We start from the raw sequence: 22115 nt of genomic DNA on the forward strand, positions 1-22115 counted from the left end.
AAATCACAGTTTATATTTTTAAAAGTAAGTTTAATCTATTTACATTTGTTCTGATTGCTATTAAGCTAGGACTTATTTCTACATTCATATTTTCTGTTTGTCTTATTGTTTCATTTCTCTCCTTTCTTGCTTCTTGATGGACTTTCTGGAGTTTCTTTATTACCTTTTTCCTTTACTGGTTCTATTTGTCTACAGCTTCTATTTCAACTTAGGGAATACCAGACCTTGCTGGCTGTGATTAAGAATTATGTGTACCTCGCAACTCCATGAATTTCCATTCCATAGGCTTCTTAATTTAGTAAAAACTTTATTTCTACAATAACACCAACATTATACCAAAATCATATGCATATTATCACTCCAAAATAAATGTTTATTGTTTTTTAATAAGAAGAATGGTTATAATTTTTTTTTTTTTTTGGCGGTACGTGGGCCTCTCACTGTTGTGGCCTCTCCTGTTGCGGAGCACAGGCTCCAGACGCGCAGGCCCAGCGGCCATGGCTCACGGGCCCAGCCGCTCCGCGGCATGTGGGATCTTCCCGGACCGGGGCATGAACCTGTGTCCCCTGCATCAGCAGGTGGACTCTCAACCACTGCGCCACCAGGGAAGCCCCAATTTTTTAATTATTTAAAAACAAGGTGCAATTTTTCATTTTACTATACTCCAATAAAAATTAATTTAAAAAACAATATGTACTCTAAAAGTTTATTGTTAATGCTAAACTTTTAAAATGAATTTTCAATAGCATTCCCCATAATTTCAGTGCTTAACCTTCTGAAGAATGAACTTCCAAATCCTTTGAGTTTATAAATTAAATGAAAATACTGAGCTATTGGTGAAATTAATTTAACTGTTACTCTTTACTTACTTTATAAAGGGTATCTACAATAACATACAGTGTTATAACAAATATCTGTCTTGATGGTGAAGCTTTAAAAATATTCCCTTTAGTATCAGAAATAAGATATGAATGCCTTCTATTACTGCCGTTATTCAACATTTTCCTAGAAGTTCTAGCTAGTGTAATAAGGTAAGAAAAATTATATAGAGTGCATGAAATGGAAAGAAAGAGATATAATAACAGCTATTTGCAGTTGATGTAATGTTCTACATAGATAATCTAACAGAATGTCAATTAAAGAAAGGGTTTGACATGACTGGAGGGTATAATACCAACAACCAAAAACAGTAACATTCCTATACACTAGCAATGTTTGATTAGAAATGAAAAAAATATTAATTCATTCACAAGAACAGTAAAATTATAAGGTACATACAAATAACTCTAATAAGAGATGTACAAGTCCTAAATAGAGAAATCTCCAAAACCCTTATAAGACCTAAAATATATCCCAAATAAACAAAGACATATTGGTAAGACTCAATATTATAAAAATGACAATTTTCCTCAAATTAGTCAGTAAATACACTGCATTTCCAAACAAAATCTTAAGATTTTCATCACACGTTAATTCTAAATTTGTATGCAACTATAATGTCCAAGATTAGCCAATTTTAAAGACAAATGGAGAAGGGATGATTAGCACTGTCAGTTACCAAAGAGCATTATAATACATAGTCATTAATAGGACAAATAATAACTGATGGACTAGAACAGAGAGCCTAAAAACAAACAGTGCATATATAGGAACGTGGCATATAAACAGAAGTGGCATCAGCAGTCAGTGGGCAAAAGATGTACTATTCACTAAATGAAGCTGGAAACCTATGGAAAAACATATAGGTATATTCATACTTCACATAATAACACAAAAATAAATTCAAGAAGGATTAGAACATAAATATGACAAGCATAATTTTAAAATAGTACTAGAAAATATAGGGGAATATCTTTATGACCTTCCTGAAAAAAGTCCAAATGACCAATAAACATACTGCCATATCTTCAACAGCCTGGCATTCTACTTATACACTGCCTCTGTCTCAACTCCCTAAAATAAAATGTGGAGTCTGACTGCCTAAGAAAAAAATGAACTCTGTTTAGGTAACAAAATTATTTTTTCTCAGCTGGCTTCCAAAGATCAGGGTATATTCAGGAGTCCCAATTTTTCCCTATAAAATGACTAAAACTGAGAGGGTTTGTAGGTAGAGAATGTTGCTCTTCTACAAGCTAGGCATCAGTCCTACTGTCTCAGGCACACAAATATTTAATGACAGTTTTCAAAGATAAGGAAGAGCTATAAAATGAATGATAATCAGGTGTTCTCTGTCTTCAGTGAAGGAGATATATGAGGAAACTGAATAGCGTGGCAGCAGAAAGTAACTAGGTTAAGACTCTGGGTTAAGAAAAAAAAATGTCCCTTGACTAGGAAGGTCTGAAATACTATATCGCAAAGGGAAGAAGGCAACATACTCCCTTTTTTCAAATGCTTTGAAAATCAAATTAACCATTCATCTTGGGAAGAGTGAATAGCTGGTAAATTTAAAGGGGATAAACTCCAGTTCCCTGATTAATCTGACCAAAACCAGAACCACCGATCTAGAAGGACTGAAATGCATACACACTCAGAGAACCTTGCTTTCCCGGGAGAAGCTCCAACCCTCTTACCTTTGCTAGAACACAGAGAGGAAGACCACATATGCAGTCTGTTCTGCCCCTGGGCGATGATCTGTACCATCCCCTCCACAGAGCCAGGGAGAAACCTCTGACCTTTTGTAGGAGGTGCTGATCACACACACACACACACACAAACACACACACACACACACACACACATCCTGTTGCCCCACCATATGGCCCATGAATCATTCACAAAGCTTCTGAATCAATTATTCATCCAAACCGAAGACCAAACACTTTGCTAATTGTCTAGGGAGGAGGGGTGAAGGGGGAAGGGAGACTGACGGAAGGAAAAGGAATCTAAGCCAATCTGACAATTGGCAGTATTAATACTTCATTTATTTTAAAGAAAAAACAACAACAACAAAGCACAAAGAGAAAGAAAATAGCTTCCTCTAAGTTAACTGGATTACTAATATGGGATACGAGCTGAAAGAGAAGAGGCCCTCCCACAGAGTCCTGATCAAAGCACTCCACCCCATGGGACCCCATTCTCCGCCTTTAGCCTCCCACCTTCAGCTGCACTAGGAGCTCAGCACCCACCCACACCACTACTGGACCTAAGGTTCGGCCACGGCCTGCATTTTTACTCCTGCTGCGTGGGCTGAGGATGAGAAAACACACCAGGGCAGACTATGAAACTGGAGTTCAAGGCTTCAGCTGGGTCCATGTTTCCCTCCCCACCCTCCCCACTCAGCTCCATGGGCAGATATCAACAGACCCTTGCTTTTCACCTCCTCATTCATCCCGCCTTTGTTGGGCATTTATTATGAGTCTGAGAAAACCCAAGTCACCCTAGGGAAGAAGGAAGCAGTACATGTCCCATCCTCAATCTCAATGCAGAGACAAGAGGGCCACAGGAATAACGAAAGAGGAAACACAGCACCTGCTGATGAAGCGAAAATGCAGCTAAGTGCTTAGGGAGCCTGGAGAAGGGGGTCTATCTTGCTGAGGAGTCAGGTCTTGAGCTGGTTCCCACAGAACATCATGGCACAGATTATTAAAAGGCACGCAGGATATAAACAAAGCAGGGTGACAGCAAGTGAAGGAATACAGAAACAAGCTCTGAGATGAGAAAGGCACCTCCGAGTCTGGCCCTGCTGGGATGAAGGAGCCTTCAGTGACAGTAATGACACAAGAGGGGCAATGGGCACGAGGCAAGGAGGAGATTCAGCTGACGGGTGTCCGGGATGCAACGCTAAAGAGTTTCTTTTCTTCTTTTCCATTCCAAAGAGGAAAGAAAAGTTTGTCAAAAGGTCCTGATCAGGAGAGAGGCATACAGAAAGAAATGATTCAATTGCACATGTGATGACAGAGGAGAGCTGGGGCAAACCTGTGGCTAGAAGTCAAGTTATGATGGCCTTGCAGGGCAGGGACTCATTGATGACAATCCCAATGAGGGGAGAGATGACAGAAACAGGCAGGAGGAAAATAAGGTCTTGGGTTGATGAAGACATCAAACGTAACAGAAATGTCTACATGACGGCAAGGCTAATAAAACCCAAATAAATTCTCAAACTTGTAAGTTCCTTAAAGATCATTTAAAGGAATGGTCCTAAAATGTGGGTCACAGGCTCCTTTGATAAAAGCTATGGACCCTTTTCCTGGGGGAAAATGCTCATATATATTAACTTATTAAATGATTTTAGGTGATGCAAGACTCCCTAAAGCCCATCCATCCAAACTTCCCAGGCTGCAGCTGGGGTTGTGGCTCTGAAGGGTCTGATGGTGCCTGGAGCAGATCCTTGTATTCCTGACACGCGTCAAGGTCGTTTCCTTGTAACCACACAGACTACTGACACCATTGATAGAAATGGTGATGTTGGGAAAGGTATCATTTTGTAGGAAAGAATTTAATCAAAGAGAAAAATCAAGGAGGTAGAAAAAAATAAATAAAAACTGTGCTGTGAGAAGTTACCTTTCTGGAATGTCTCTGAACTCAGTTAAAAAAAAAAAAATCACCCTTTTTTCAAATCCCTTGATGTTTGTTTTTGTTTTTAATACACAATTAAATTTGGAGGAGATGTGCCCTTCAAAAATCATCAAACAGGCTCTCCTTCCTCCCTCCTTTCACATAAATACAGGGAAGACAGTCTCAGCTTACCCCATTGGGAAATGGGTCTGCCCTCAAAGAGCAGACCATGAGTGAAATAAAGCCTGAGTCGCTGTCCTTGCTGTGACAAATTCATTTTCAAATGTCCATCTAAGCCCAGGATTTGCATTCCAGAAATGATGACCTGTGGGAGTTTATTCCCAGGAAATTCTAAGGGTTGGGTCCTCCTGGCAAAGACAAAACCAAACTGGTCAGGGTTGGGGGCTGAGGACGCCACTGAGGTGGAGAGAAGGAAAGAGACATCGCTTTGTAGCAGTTTACAGAAAGGCAGGGAAACCCACCCCTAGAACAAGCTATGGTAATATTATAAACCAATGTTACAATAAAAAATAAATTCTTTAAAAAAGGAAAGAAAAGGCTTTTAAATCCTTTTAACAAAATCCCTGATAAAGAAAAACAGCTACTAAGAGAACACAACTGTCATGCTGTTTGCATTCAAGAGTTCTCCTTAGGATAATACATGATATGGTGGATACAGATGAAAGTATAGATGCAGATGTACTTTGACACAACGTCAGGCAAGGATATACATGACACATCGGCAGGCACACATATGGGCAGATCATAAGCCAGAAGCCTGTGCCTATCTTCTTCAAAAGCTGTACAATTTGATTCTTATTCTTCTCTTCTCTTCCATTTCACCTCTCCAGCCCAGCAGTGCCCAGGAGCACCATCAAACTTTAATGGGCTCCCTCCTCTGCAGCACCACAGCCTGAATACAGATAAACTGCATAAGGGGGCTCCATGATTCCTCCTACTGATGCGCGGAAGTCAGGAGGAAGGTAGACAGGAAAAGACGGCAGCAGCAAGGAAGGTACCAGACACTCTCACATATGTCATTGCATTTAATCTCCTCAACACTTCTGGAAGGCTAGTACTGCTCTCTTTGTAGAGCAGACGATTAAGACTCAGGATGGTTACAAACTAGCCCTACCGTCATACCAAAAATAAGGACAGGTACTAGGAACGGATCAGTTTTGATCTGGACGGGCTTTCCACTACAACAAACAATTTCTCACCAGCACTGACTCAGTTTGACAGTCAAATTGTCAGTGATACAGCAAGTCTTAAAAATCGACTATAGGGCTTCCCTGGTGGCGCAGTGGTTGAGAGTCCGCCTGCCGATGCAGGGGACGCGGGTTCATGCCCCGGTCCGGGAAGATCCCACATGCCGTGGAGCGGCTGGGCCCGTGAGCCATGGCCGCTGAGCCTGCGCGTCCGGAACCTGTGCTCCGCAACGGGAGAGGCCACAACAGTGAGAGGCCCGCGTACCACAAAAAAAAAAAAAAAAATCAACTATAAATTCAGCATCAAGTTTAGTGCTGTTATGTGTATTCATGCTTACAGCCTGCAAAGGAGTGGGGGAAGTGATAGGGAATAAAACAAAAAAGATAAAACGTAGTAACTCCACCATAAGACTTAATAATTTGGTTGACAATTATAAGAAACTGATTATAAGATTCCGATCAATACAGAAAAAAATAAGGAAAAGAAACATGAAAAAGAATAAGGTCTAACGAATAGCAAATACTGTATAACTGAAAGCAGATAAATCCTTTATTATAATAAATGTTAATGTTTTGTGTTCTTTCAAAAGGGGAAAACTCAGCTGTATAATCAGAAAGCAACACACACCAAAAAAAAAGAGAACTATCATGAGACACTGACTCCAATTTACTTGTTGTAGTCATGCATAGTTCACTAGTAAACATCTGACTTCTCAACCTTCTTTGTGCAAACTAAGGATAGAAAAGACATTAGTAAACTAAGAAGCTGGTTTTCCCTCTGACACTGGCTCCCTGATCCTCTGTCCTACTGGCCACAGAGTTTGGAGTTTGACAGATGTTAACCAGCAGTGATATCCAGGCCAACATGGACATTTTATAAATAACCTCAGCTGGCTGACTACCACTGGGAAAACAACACAAAAATCAAATAAAATGAAATAAACTACCTGCTTCTCATCCTTACCTTCAAAGCCTGGTCAAAAGAGGTGGCAACACGTGTTCAAGGGCTGCTGACACCGGCTTCTAGTACAGGTGCCAACAGTAGCATTAGAGCAAAATGAAACCAAATTCCCAATGACCTTCCATCTCCTCCTGATTTAACTCTATCACTGACCCTCTTACTACTCACAGCTATGCTGCGTACACAGTAAGCACTTAATAAAAGGTGGGTAGACAGAGAGATGGAAAGCTGAATGGACAGAACAGATTTATTTGCAAACTCTCCTCCTGATCAAATGGTTTGAGCACAAATTAAAACTATCTGTATACAGATGCTATCTCTGTATCAGACTGACACTCCTTGAGAGCAGATATCTTATTACTTATCTTTTTCGTCCAAATACTTAGTAAAATGTTTTATACATGCGTAGGAAATATTGCTTGAATCAACAGGTATTACTAATAATCAGAAGAAAACATTTATTGTATACCACTATCTGTCCAACAATTTACATACATTTTCTTTTTTAACCTTCATATAGACAATGAAGAGGTCACTACCTGTCCTCCAAAATTGATGCTCACCTTTCCACAGTGTAGCGTTGTTGCTAGGAAGCAGCTGCCCAGTTAGAGATTAGATCTCCTAGTCTCCTTTGCACCTAGGTTGAGTCACGTGGCTGGTCCTTGCCAATGAGGTGTTAGTAGAAATCATGTGTGTCTCTTCTATGCCAATGAATGTAAAAAGTGACTGTGCCTTCTTCACACTCTTTCTGTTTCTACTGAGATGTAAACCATGAGAACCTGGAAGATGGCAGAGCCACCAGACAGGAGGAGACTGGGTCTCTAAATCACCAAGTGAGTGAAAGCCAAGAACACACGGACCTATTGAAGGAGACAGAGATAAATCTATTGTGCTAACCCACTGAAATATAGGGGGTTGTTTCTTAGAGCAAGTAGTGGTACTCAATCTAGCACATGAATCTTGCAACAGAGGTATTTTAGACTTAAAAAACAACAACAACAAGAATCCAATAGGCTAAATAACTTGCCCAAAGTCACATCCGAATGGCAAAGCTGAAGTTCAAGTTCAGGTCTACCTAAACCTAAAGTCCTTAGTCTTTTCACTACGGTATGATTTGATGTTGGTAATGGTTGGGCACACATCTACGAAACAACCACTTCTCCCCACTAACAAGTGCAGGAGAGGCAACACCAGGCTAAGCTTCCTTATTCCTCCCTAAGCCTGGATTGATGGTAAGTTCCATGAGGGAATGGACCATAACAGTTATATTACTGATATAGTCAGCATCCAATATAGTGCATTGCATTCAAATATTTACTTAATAAATAACGCATGATGGTTTGTCAGATGGATGAGTGGATGGATAGGTGCATAGGTGGACGGGTAGGTGGGTGGGTGGATGGATGGATGGGTGGGTGGATGGATAAGAGGATGGGTAGACAAGTATATGGATGGATGGATGGATGGATGGATGGATGGATGGATGGATGGATGGATGGATGGGGAAGAAGTATTACTAGGAGAAATCTGGTGAAAAAAGGACTAACGATCTCTTTCCCCCCATCCCACATCCTCTTGCAGCAAGAACCAAGGATGCTGAGAGTCCTTATATATACCATTATACCTTCTTTCCCTCTTCAGTTCCCCACAAAGTCTCTCTCAGCCTTGCTATGAATCCATAAATTTTCATTGGTGAATTTCAGGGAACAGATTTAAAGAGCTAACACTGTGCTCCTTTATCAAGCAGTAATCAAATCAAGATCTACAGTCAACCTGAAAATCCTTGAGCAAAAAGACATTTTCTTTTAGGACAGTAATACAAGGTGTATATACACATAGGGTCAAGAAAAGACGGGCAAGCAACCCCCCAAAAAGACTTAACTATCCAAGTTAACCTTGGATCAATGGTGAAAGACAAAGAACCCAAAGGCTAACTATGGAATACCTCATCTTGGATACAGATCTGGGTATCACTGGCCCAACTTACATCTGTCCCTTCTAGCCACTCCTAGAGGCTGAACCACCTGACCACACTGTGCTGAGCTGCCTTATGTACAGATACACATACATATGTGTTCTACTCCAATCAAACCATTTCGTTCATGAGTGCACGCACTGGGTCTAACTTCCACTTCTACTTCCCCTCCATATCTATACCGCCAGACTGAATACAAGAAATTATAAGCCTGACCAAAATCGGGTGTTAGCTATAGGCAAGTAACCTCCCAACCAGAGACAAGAGCACTAGGCATACACTAGAGTTCAAGCTCTCAAAGCCCTCTCTGGGCCTCAGCCCCTTCGTCTGCAACAATGGGTCACACTGGGTCAGCCATTCTTACCCTTTCAAGTGTGAGGCTCCTTTTTTAATGGCAAGAGTCCAAGACCCACTTGACCCTCCCAGAGGAGTTATTTCGTTAATATAGCCCCATGACAACTCTGTCAGACAGACGTTATTATCCATCACCACCTCCCCTTTTTTATAGAGATGAAGACATTGAGACCTACAGAAGCTGGATCATCTGCCCACAACCACAGAGCTAGGAAACAGCAGAGCAGAAACAGAGCCTACAGAGCCCAAACTGTTAACCGCTATGCTATACTGACTAAATGAGAAAAACAATGCCACCATTTCTTCAAGAATGCTTCTACATCTGTTTATATCTAATAAATGACAATGGCACCCACACACATTTTAGAAAAATGATCCTGTGGTACATATTTGCGGGAAACACTATTCAGGAAACAGCCAATGCTAGGTGCGGCCATGGAGCCTCACGCCCACGGCAATAATGCCAGGGGTCTCTTAAGGTGTATTCTTAAGGTATATTCCTGCTTTAACTTCCCACCTGTGGTCCTAAAATTTGAATTCCTGGGTGACTTCAAGGTGCTTAGCTTTAGCTTGGTTTCAGATCAGTCACAGCTGGGGGGGAGTTGAAGTACTCATGGAAATTTCTCCTCCTTTATTTTCAGTAGTAGCTGTTCAAACTTTGAGCTATCAGATTCCCAGTAGGGAGAACCCTCCTCATATATGGATTTGTTTGCTGGAGAAGAGGGGTTGAACGTCAGACTCCCTCTACAGACAGAGCCCTAAGAAGGCGTCTGTCAGAACTAGCAACGCATACAGACACACACACACAAATACACCACCTTCTATGGCACGTGTCCTCAACTCACCCAGTCTTTTATTTTGAACCAGGGTGAAAAATGAAAACAGAGAAAGGTTAGGCAGAGTAAGAAGAGAACAAAGCCAAGAGCAGGGAGGAGGAAGCTGGCTGCACTCATGTGAAGAGAGGATGTGAATTTAAGTACTCAGTGGGAAAGCCTGGGGTAAGCAGTGAACACCTCCCATCGCTAGCACCAGAGCCCAGCTGTGAAGCCTCCATCCGGGTGACCTGTCTCTAAAACAGAGAACACAACACTTACTCAGAAAAGGAACCGGGAGGGAGGCCTCTATTTCCTTTTTCCAAATGAGAAGTGGGAAGAGGGTGAATTACAGAGCACTTTGAGCTCTCCCCAGAAGGGGCCCCTAAATCACAAAATGGTATATTTATCGTGGTTATTAACCAGAGTTCAACCTGGATCCAGATTCAGCATCATGATGTGTCATGGGCTTAGAAAGCAGGAAAGAGAAACATCCCATAAACAAGCATGTGGGCTGGCTTGATCTTTTGACTATTGTTCTATCAGAAAAACAAAAATCATAATAATCATACAGCAGTGTTCTCAGAAAAGCATTTTTAAAATAATTTCTCTGCTGAATATCAAAAATAAAAGCCCCCACACTCATCAATTCTTACCCATTATTTGAATCAGTAGGAGGTGCTCAGAGTGTGAACCCAGAAGACAGGACTATGTCTTTACTCTGGGCAGGGCTAACATTTTTAGCATAGGATGGGCTAGAGTATAAGGTCTAGAGACTGGGTTTTGGTACAGTTCCAACAGGTTAAACAAAATTATAGTTGAGGGCCAGTGTTGGAAGGAGGAGGCAAGAGGAGGGAGGGAGGGACTCTTCGAAAACATTAATTCTATCCTAATTCTGAGCAGACTTGGAATCATTCCGGGAAGTTCTATTTTCTCAGCGAACATCACCCATCCCCAGTCATTTTCTGCAGCTATGTCTACTTCTCTGCTTCAAACCAGTCAATGGCTTCCCACTGAACACCCCTGGTGATACCAATGAGACCCTGAATGATGTGGCTCCTCCCCCTCTCCAACTCCCCTCAGGTTACTGTCACCTCAGACACTACGCGTTGGGCTCCACTGGCCCTTCTGTTTCCCAGAGCTGCCAGGCCCTCTCCCACCTCCAGCCCTTTACACCGGCCCTACCCTCCACCTAAACACTCCTCGTCCCGCCCCCTTCCCTCTCGTCATCTTTTCCTAGCCAAAGGCTACTCCATCTCCAGGTTTCAACATTAACATCAACTTCTTGACCTCCTTCCCCTCAGATTAGGTTAGAGTCCCAATCTCAAACCCTCCTGGCACTGTTAACACTTCTCCTTTGCAGCACTTTATACACCACTGCAGTTCAATTTAATTTACTATCTGGCTTCTCTGCTAGACAGCAAGCTCTAAGACAATAGAAACTCTGTCTCCATCCAGGGCTGTACCCCTTATAGTGAGCACGATGTTTGGAACATAAGAGGTCCTCAACTAATACTGGCTGCCTCTAGCCTTCCCTCTCCCTTGTCTTCTCCTGGCTCCTCCTATGTCTTTCCCCATGATTCAAAGTTTCAGATATGGGGGCTAGGGGTGCTTAGCTCTGAGTGGGCCGGGGCCAGGTGATACATCATTCTGGTTATCACTCCTCACCCACAGTTTTGATTAAGTCTCAACAGCAAAGATATCCCAAACCAGTTCTGTTTCAGCTGCAGCTCTCCATGGCCACTCATGTGGTCCTAGACTAAGAAACGACTCCTCAAGGACCCTCCTGGCCCTAGAGGGTTGATGGGGGAGGAGATGAGATGCATGGAACCGCCCACAGTGACGTAAATCATGAGACTTCACAGCAAATGTCATCTGAAGTGTGAAGCAGCCACACCTGTCACTCTGCCTCCCAGTCACTGTCCCAGAGTTTGAGGCCAGGGAGAAAAGCCATGACCTTGAGCTCCTCTCCTAACCATTCTGTCACCAAGGCCCAGGCTCCTGACAGAAGAGTGGCAGCCGAGACGGAAGGAAATGAAAGACAAGGGGAAGGACATCAGAACTCAGCCTTTCCTGTCAACTCTCCTCAGAGCGAGGATGAGAGTTCTGTGCACGATCCTTCTGATGGGACATTCCTCCTTGGGGGAAAAAGGGCATCCTCTTCAGCCTTCCTTTGTAGCACTCAGAGCCTTCTGACTTGTGTGTGTTTGTGTGAAGCGGGAGGCCAGAAGATGAAGACAAAGACACGGAATATTAAAAAAATAAAAGTAAGAATATGGAAAAATGTAATATTTTCATTGTTGATAAGGCTAAAAATGAAGGCCTTTGTTTCCGCTTTTACTTGGAATTTCTTTGCTGTTGTTGATAATAACCGTAGAAGGATTTGACTCGTTCTGATAAAATTAGATACTTCTAAGAGGAAATAAGATATATCTCACGTTCAGTCTGGAGTACTTCTGCCTTGAAGCAAAATGACAACTAATGGGAAATTTTAAATCAGCCACAGCCTTGGAATTTGCAGTAAGTTGCGGTGAAACTTGTCTTTGTAGTTGCAACTTTTATGGAGGTCAATGCCTATTCTGAATGAGCTACAGAACTACAGTATTTTGAATATTTTTAAACATCTTTTTCAAAAGGCACTCAAGGTGCTTTATGTGTATTTTAACATTTATCTTCAATATATCACTGACCTGGGCGGCAAAGTATTTCTGCTCACTGATTTCGTATTTTGCTTTATTGTCTTCCCAAGCACTTTTGCTGAGGCGGCTGTGCTGTACAGTAGACATCACACGGGCTTTAGAACTGCTGATAATACGATGAAAATGCCGATCCCTCCCCTTAGTAAGTGTTTGGCCCTGAGCACGTGACAGCCTCTTTGAGTTCTGAATTCCTCATCCGCAAATCGGAGATAATATTTGCCTTGATTTATGTTTCTATACTTAAAATGATATATGCAAGTGCTGACAATAGTGTATGAAGGCTTCCACATTTAAAATAAGACATGTGAGCTCCTGGTAAAATGCGAGCCATCATCACCAGTATCAGCATCGTCATTACTGTATTTGTTTGTCACAAGACCTGGTGAGGCAGCTCATGCAGGCGCTACCTTCATTTCATAAATGACGTTTCATGAGGAAAGCTGAGATGGTTTAGGTATCATCCAAGATCACACTGAGGTATCAGAAAGAGAATGCATATTAGCGTCAGGACCAGGACTCAGGGCCCCTGAAATCATTTAGTCCACTAAACTAAACTCTGTTTCCATATGAGTTGCGTGTATATATATATCTATATATATACACACACACACACACACACACATATTTTTATATATATATATATATATATACACACACATATATATATATATTCCAGCCAACCAATTACAAAAATCATTTATTTCTTAACATCCCAGTTTAATGGCCTGAACACAATCAAGAAGCATCAGATTCTGACCGCTGGGGAGCATAGCGCATAGCTACAACCAAGTCCTGGATTTGGAGTTAACAAACCAGTATCCAAGTCCCCGCTCACCACGTTCCAGCTCTAAGACCCTGGACATGTGGCTTAGCCACTTGGGCCTCAGTTTTCTCTTCTGGGAAAAGTAATAAATACAGAAAGTGGGACAAATTTATCATTCCCCCAGGTCTAAAATTTGTTGGTTAAGTTTTAGTAACCTCAGACTTAAGCTTCCTTTATATGTTCTCCTTAAGCCCCGCACACCCTCTTTTTCCTTTCAGCATCTGCACTGCTTCCTGTGTTAACCACTCTGCACTCCTCACACCTGCTATTTTCTGACTTCAGGGAATCATACATTGAATAGTACTGCTGCATTTCGCATTTCACACTGAACTGTGGACTATATTTACAGTACAGACAGAAGTGCACAAAAGCTCTATCCAAAGGAGGAAACGTGTATCACCCACAGAATGGAAATGTAAACACTCCCTTTAATTCTCAAGTCTCCCTTGTAAATTTAGAGAATGAACATTTATGCTATAGCCATCTCGGCTTTGCAATCCTGCCTTGGAATTTTCACCCCTGCTGCGCTCTTCCACACACAGTCATGCACATGCCTAAGATTGTATGCACTTAACAGCCTTCCAACGGCAGCTCCAGGCCCAGGGCGGTGGTCTGGCTTAGAAAGCATCTGGCCATCATTTCTTTCCCTTTGTTACCCTGAATGAATATAAAGCCAGAAAAATACTCTGAAACCAAACCACCCGGGGGGTCTGGACCTTCCTCCACTTGCTCTGGCTTTCCTTCCTCCTTGTTGACACCAAGACCAATTCAGGCCCCCACTCAGTTCTCTCCAGTTTGAGCTTCTATCAGTCAATGGAGGTGACAAGAAGCAATGTTTCAGGAAAGAGAAACCACCCCAACAGCAATGTCTTACACCCAGAACACAGTAAGTAGTCAATAAATACCTGCAGAATGAATCATCGATGACTCTCAATACAGAAAAAGGATAGAGTACATATGTAAGAAGAAATGATCTCCCACCCAAGGAGCAACCCCAGCTCAACTGCCTGTCACCTACTACCTGGGACTCTCATCTGGGGTCTCCCTGAAAGAACTGGGTTTATCATTAGCACAGAGTGAAGAAGAGACCTCCAAGCTCCACATTTTGCCTTCTGCCTACCTCTCCCCTGAATCCAAATTCCATATCCTAACTCTATCTTTTCCATCATGCACCCATCTGGAGGGAAATGGAATTAAAAGAGAACTAATGTTCTGACAAACGGAGATGCTGCAAGCAGCAGCTGTGTTCCCCCAAAGTGAAGCTAGAAATGAACGAGGAGCTTGTGAGGAGGTGGAGGTCTTTCAGACAAGCAGCCACCAACTCTGCTGGGAGAGAGCACTTGAGAAGCAGGCGGAGCTTAAGGACTAGCAAAGCACCCCCACAGCAGCATGAAGGTACAGAAGACCTGGTCTCCTTCTACTGACTCGGGTCTTCTGAGTAGCTCCCAGCCCCCCCATATCACCTCACTCAGCCTCAGTTTCCCCGTCTCTGAAAGGACAAGCTCCAATGTCTCCTCCCTCTACCCAGCCTTTCCCTGCTCCCCACCTTCCTGCTTCGCCCACTTAGAGCAGAGAGGATGAGTAAAAGCCAGGTCTGTAAAATCTCACCAGGCTCACTGGCACGGAGATGCTATATAAATACCAAGCGTTATCATACTATTACCACAGAGATTTAAATTGGGCTGGGGGCCCCGGGGCTGCGTTCGCAACACCTCCCGCACATTCTCAGCACTGGAGAGACGGTGCTGGAGAAGGAAAACTGTGCTTTCCTCGATCTTTAGCTGCTCGGGAAACTCGTGTATTAGGGCAGCCTCCTTACAGAAACCCTCTAAAAATACCTACCGATGTATATTTAGCTCCAGATACCGTCCTCCTACCAACAGGCTCTGCTTGTGCCACTGGTGAGAAGCTGGGGACATCCAATAGCAGCTCCCAGCTCTTCTGCAGCATCTCCTCGGGCTCTTCTCCTCCCCGTCCCCTTTTCCCTTCATCCTTCTTTTCCCTGCTGGGTGATGCACCTCCTCCCAAACTGCAACTAAGGGGATAGCTATGGCTTCCCTCTCCTTTCCATGCCCTTTGCTCAGCGTTAATTCCAGGAATGACAAAGACCTGTGCAGCATCCAGCACTGAGTTAGAACTAATCATTCCACCCCTGCTCAATGCCTTCAGGGGCTCCCCACTGCCTTCTGGCTACGGTACAAGCTCCTCCTCACGGCCTCGGCTGGCCCCTGCTGACCTCTCTGCGAGCATCGCTCACTGTTCCACTGGCCAACTCTCCAGAAGCATCCTGCATGCTCTCTCTCAGCTTCAAGGATTTGTATGTAGCATTCTTTCTCCCAGAAAAGCTCTTCTCCTTCCTTGTCTAAGTCCTAACAGCCTACCCCTCACATCCCAGTTTCAATGTTACTTCCTCCAGGAAGTTTGCCCCAGTCCCCAGAACTAGGTTGGATGCCCTTCTTCTGGGTTTTCATGACATGCGGCCTCCTGGTGGGGACACTCAGCCCTGCCCCACCCACATCTAGCACAGTGCCTGGCACATTGTGTGTCGTCAACAATGTCCCTTGAAGGACTTGAAGGAAGACAATGTCCCTTCAAGGACTTGAAGGAAGACAGAGGGCCAGGTGATCACCTGGGCCCTGGGGTGATGGTCTTGGTAGAGGAAGGAGGCAGAGCCCCAGGCTCAGATACACTTGCCCACTCTTCAGAGTTTGTACCCATGTTCTTGCAGTTAAGAAAATAGTCAAAACAGGTCAGCTCCGCCAGAAAAGCTGGCAAAACTGATAGTAAAGCATGTTCTGAACAATAGGTATAGATACAGATAAAGATATAGATATAGATACAGATATAGATAGAAATGTAGTCTTTGCAATATAGCTCAATAGATGGAAGCTTTCATTACATGGCAAATGCCAGGTGAGGCATTCTTCTGCTTCTTTCTCCATACGCCCCCCCCCCAACCCACAGCCACCTCTAGGAAGTTGGGTCTTCAATACTCAGCCCTGACCCCAACCCTGCACCCATCACCCAGGAAACAATTCCCAAAAGGTAACACTGCGAACCTAGTAAATAGGCCCAAATGATATGAAGCCCAATATTTTACTCACCTAGAGGCTGAGTTCCCAGCTTTCATTTCTCTAATAAAGTGATCAGGATGTGAGCAGCCAGGCTGAGTCATAGCTACATGAGAGAGATGTAGGTACTGCCTGGCTCAGCCGGACCAAGAGGCAGGACTGGGAATAGGCAACCCCTCCACACTGCCAGCCCCAGGCTGCCCCCAGCACTCTCCTTTGTATCCTGTCGGTGACAAGACAATCTGGGATGGAACAAGTGATTCCATTCTACTAGCATTTATTAAGTACCTACTCTGACCAGGCACAGACATGAATAGGGTTCAAAGACACAGTCCTGGCCCTCACTTCCCTGTTCCTACCCATGGGTTAGCAGTACCTTTGAGTTCTCATCCTCCGCTATCATTGTCCATCTAGTCCAGGGACTATGACTTATTATTATTTTATTTATTTATTTATTTTGCGGTACGCGGGCCTCTCACTGCTGTGGCCTCTCCCGTTGCGGAGCACAGGCTCCAGATGCGCAGGCTCAGCGGCCATGGCTCACGGGCCCAGCCGCTCCGCGGCATGTGGGATCCTCCCGGACCGGGGCACGAACCCGTGTCCCCTGCATCGGCAGGCAGACTCTCAACCACTGCGCCACCAGGGAAGCCCTATGACTTATTATTAAGACTAATATATAATAACGACTTCGAGTAATTTAGAATTCTCCAGGTGGCCGAACAAATGGTTAGAAATAGCATCTCTTGAACTGTTACCAGTACAAGAGAGATTCCAAGTTATGTAAGGTAAGAATTTGTTAAAAGAATAGCAAATTCCACTGTCTTTTAGAAGAAATGAGAACGCATTAACCTTGGTGTTTCTCAGTCCCAGAATTTGCTTGAGTATTCAACAATACACGTTTTGTTGAATAAATGAAGGGATGGATGGGTGAATGAATGAATGAACAAGCCAATTAATGAAACAAGCTGGAACTTCGGGTTCAGTTTTTATGTATTAAACCATGAGAGTTAAGTAACGTGCTTTCTTAACCACAGAGCAGGGAGTTGGTTGTATTCCAAGCCCACAGAGAGATGTCTTAGGATGGACACATGGGGCTCTGGTCCTCTTCAAGGTGAAGCCTCAGCTCTGGGTCAGGGACATCTGCCTGATTATGCCACTTCCTGAGCCCATTCCACATTGCTTCAAGGGGACCAAAGGAACATGCAATCACAGAGCTACAGAACCACAGAGCCTGTGAGCTTGTGAGGTCACTAATGGTGTGGGGAAATGAGCATTGAAGAAGGAACTTGGATCCAGAAGATACAGGCTCAAGTCCCAGCTCTAGTACCTCCTAGTATATCACATACCTTCTCTAAACCTCGGTTTCTTCATCTATAAAACAGGGATAACGAGATCCCATTTTGGGGATTATGAGGATTAGATGAATAATGTACATAAATTAAGCTTCTGAACCATGGAACTCCCTCAGCTTACAGACCTAAGGATTCTAAAGGTTAGAAGGTCGAGAGTACAGGCAGAATGTGGTGGCCCAGGTCTCCCAATCTCTGAGCCAAAGGCAGTGATGGAAGGTCTCTGGCTGAGCCAGCTGTCTGGCACCTCAGGCCCCCACCCCTCCACCTCCCATCACACACTGAGAGCTGAGAAGTTGTACAGCCTCAGCCTGAGGCGGTGTCCTGCTCTAGTACCTGTCACTCCTCCTGTGCGCCGGTGGCGGATGTGAGGTGACACCCGGAGCTGAGGTAAGAAGTCAGAGCAGCCAGCACGGGCTGCTGCAGGGGCAGGTGTCAGGAAGCCTAAAGGAGGGGTTGCACCGGGCAGAGGTAAAACACCAGGCTTGGGTCAAAGGGCACAGTTCCAACTCCTGTATCTGCTGTCAAGGAGCTGGTCGTCTTGGGCTGAGCACTTAACCTCTCTGAGTACTGGATGACTCCTATCTAAAGCCTGATCTGCCTGCTTCCCTGGGCTGGTATTACAACATATTCACTGCATCTAAGACCCCAGCAGTTGTAAGATGCCCCGTGGTTTTATTTACTACTATGAAAGACAAATGCTGTCAATTAAACTATATCATGCCATTATTGTAGGACACGGGCTGATTTTAGAGATGCTCCAGCAGGAGAAATATGCATTTTAGAAGCCATGCAATGTGGTAGATGAAAGCATCGTGTGAACAGAAGGCAACATCTGATTACCCATTCCTGCGGGGTAGAACCGCAACCCTGAGCTCGGATCTCAAGAGTGCCAAGCCCTCTCCCTGGAGAGAAAGAATGAGTAGGTGCAGGAAGAACAGGGGCAAAGTCCTATTGGTTCAGAAGGACAGCAGTCACCTTTCAGCAAAGTTTGAAGAGCCACTAAGCATGGGAGATGCCCGGGCTGGGGGGAGAGAGAGCAGAGAGAACAAGTGACTTGGCCAAGGGCTCAGCACCTGCGCGCACTCGTGTGCACCCCACACACGCAGGTGAGGACACAGAGGGCCTTCTTGGCCATGCTGACAAAGGACTCTGCAAATCTGCCCCTTCAACCACCTGGCAACCCTCATTTGAAGGCAGTGCTTATGGCTCCCACCAGCCTTCTCTCGTCCCATCAAATGGCTGGCCCATTTCCTCTACCTTCCCTCACCCATCCTAGTTCCCAGGCCCCACCCCAGAAAGGCAGATTCTCCTTTAGAAGTACTTCAACCTATCAAATGTCTCTTAAAATGTGACATCCAAAAGATGTACATTGAGCATCTTTAATAATTATTTATAATAGCCAAAACCAGAAAGCAACCTAAGTCTCAGATAAGTGCAAACATGGAGAAGTAAGCTGAGTACATCTATTTAACAAACTGCTGATCAGTCCTTACAGATTTTTACCAAAATATGGAGTAATATGTACTACGCCCATACTATACTGAGAAAAGGTAGCGCAGTTACAGGCATTGAAAGGAGAGCTTAGCATTAAAGGGGATGGAAGGAAAGACCACAAAATAATCAGGAATTTTTCTTAACCAGTGACTGTTTTTTTTCTTTTGATTTTTCTGTATTTTCCAAATTTTCCTTAATGAACATAGAATAGTTTAAAATAAAAATAAATAGACTAGACGAGAAATTTCAAATGGCCTCTGACACGTATAGGCCTCAATGAGACCAAGAATTCACGCAATTGTAGCATATAATCCATATACATTACAGTCCTCTTCTTTTAGACAGAATCATATTTCTAAAATGACTCAGACTCATTCAGGCCTTTTACTGTACACATCTTCCTTGACTTACAATGAGGTTACACCCTGATAAACCCATCATAAGCTGAAAACACAGTTAATACACCTAACCTAGTGAACATCACAGCTGAGCCGAGTTACCTTCAACGTTCTTAGAACACCTGCATTAGCCTACGGTTAGGCAAAATCACCTAACACAAAGCTTATTTTTTAATGAAGTGTTGAATATCTCATGTTATCTATTGAATACTATACTGAAAGTGAAAAACGCAATGGTTGTATGGGTACACGATGGTTGTCAGTGTATCGGTTGTTTATCCTCGTGACCTCAGGGCTGACTGGGAGCTGTAGTTGCTGCTGCTTAGCACCACAAGAGAGTATCATACTGCCTATCGCTAGCCCAGGAAGAGATCAAAATTCAAAATTCGGAGTACAGTTTCCACTGAATGCGCATTGCTTTCACATCATCGGAAAGTCAAAACATCATACGTCAAACCATCCTAAGTTGGGGATTACCTGTAGAGTATATATTATTTATTTTAGGGACATTTAAAACATCACCCAGTTATTAGCAAAAGTCAAAAGATAACAATCGTCGGTGATGACGTGGAGAAAAAGGAACCCTCGCGCGTTGTTGGGGGAATCGTAAATTGGCGCAGCCACTATGGAAAACTGTATGGAACTTCCTCAAAAGAATTAAACATAGAACTACCATATAATCCAGGAATTTCACTTCTGGATATATATCCAAGACAATGAAATCATTATCTTGAAGAGATATCTACAATCCCATGTCCCTTGCAGCATTAGTCACAATAGCCAGATATGGACACAACCTAAATTTCCATCGATGAGTGAATGGATAAAGAAACCGTGATACAGGTACACACACACACAGAGGAATATTATTCAGCCTTTGAAAAGAAGTAAATCCTGCCCTTTGCAACATGGATGAACATGAAGGATTATTATGTGAAGTGAAATAGAGAAAGACAAATGCTGCATGATCTCAATTCTATGTGAGGTCTAATTTTTTTAAAAGCTGAAGTCATAGTAACAGAGGAAGGAATGGTGGTTACCGGGGGCTGGGAGTAGGGGAAAAGGGAAGATACTGATCAAAGGGTACAAACTTTCAGCTACAGATGAATAAGTTCTGGAGAACTAGTATTCACCATGGTGACTATAGTAAATAATAATGTATAACATCCTTGAAATTTGCTAAAAGTGTAGACGTCAAGTGTTCTCACCACCAAAATACAACAAAAAAAGTAACTATGAGAGGTGACGGATATATTAATTAGCTCGATGGCAGTAATCATTTTACAATGTATACATATATCAAATCATCACATTGTACACCTTAAATATATACAATTTTTATTTTTCAATCATACTTCAGTTAAGGTGGGGAGAAAACCCCACAAAACATCATCCAGGTGTACTGCAGTCTTGGACCATGTACTTCTGAAACACTATGCAGAAGGTGTATCTTTATACACTAAATCACATTTTAAATGCAGTCGTAGAATCTTCTTTTAGAAAAATAACCTTCAGAAAATCCTTTTGTAAGGCAACAGACGTTTTTGAACATAAAGAGTCATCTCCGTCTACTTATCTGTTCCCTATATTAAAGGGTTCGATGCTCGGGAGCTTCCATTTATACATTCTAGTCAATTGCCCCTTCAACTTTTTCCCCTTCACTTAATCACAGTTGACATGAAGGTTAAGCATATGAGGATTATGTCTATTGCAGAAGACATAATGAAGAGATGCAAATAGTCTCAAACTCACTCTTGTCAGATTTTACCTACGCCCACTCCTCTGGCTCTTCCCTGGGTGTGGGGTGGGGGGTGAAGGTCCTCTTTGCTCCCCTCTGCCTTTGGTCAATCATAATGGTAGCTCCTATCTCCCCACTCCTCACTTTTCTACTCCACTCTCATCTTGTCCTCACGGGTTTGAACAACTGGGCAGCCGGGTAAGGGAATTTCCACGCCACACCCCTTGCTGCCACACCCACACAGGACCCACCTGGCCTGGACTACTCCCCTCCCCTGCAGGTACCAAGAGCAACCTGATACAAAGACACACAAGAAGCCACAGAAGCCCAGGGAGGCAATGCCCATCATCACCAGTCCCAAGGTCCATCGCATAGGCTGCCAACAGCGCTGGATCAACCCCAGTATAGGTATACGATATTCATTTACAAAAGAATGACTATCGGATATTTAACTAAATGTACTGCCATCATATATGCTGCTTATGACACAACGCAGTATTACTATGTTAATTTCCAAAGGGATGCGTTGTCAGACATTTTCGTGTGATTCAGTTTTACACCTCCTCGTATAATAAATATGTATAAATCTGTAAATCATAAAGAATTCTGTTGTCAGGACACGAGTCTCAATTATCAGTTCAAAAAATATACTTCGAGTCTTTTCCAACCTCCAGAAGAAAACTGCACCTAATGGCATCTTCTGGCCCATTTTGGGTGGGGGGGTGCCGCTTGCTGT

The 22115-nt window shown here is 43.4% G+C and overlaps 1 protein-coding gene across 1 annotated transcript in view; it reads right to left on the bottom strand.

The window, feature by feature from the left end:
• The window catches only part of CACNA1E (calcium voltage-gated channel subunit alpha1 E), a 363660-nt gene that overhangs the window by 244640 nt on the left and 96905 nt on the right, over positions 1 to 22115 (bottom strand). The window lies entirely within an intron of this gene.

Source organism: Globicephala melas, chromosome 1, assembly GCF_963455315.2.
Source record: "Globicephala melas chromosome 1, mGloMel1.2, whole genome shotgun sequence".
In the NCBI taxonomy this organism is placed as follows: domain Eukaryota; kingdom Metazoa; phylum Chordata; class Mammalia; order Artiodactyla; family Delphinidae; genus Globicephala; species Globicephala melas.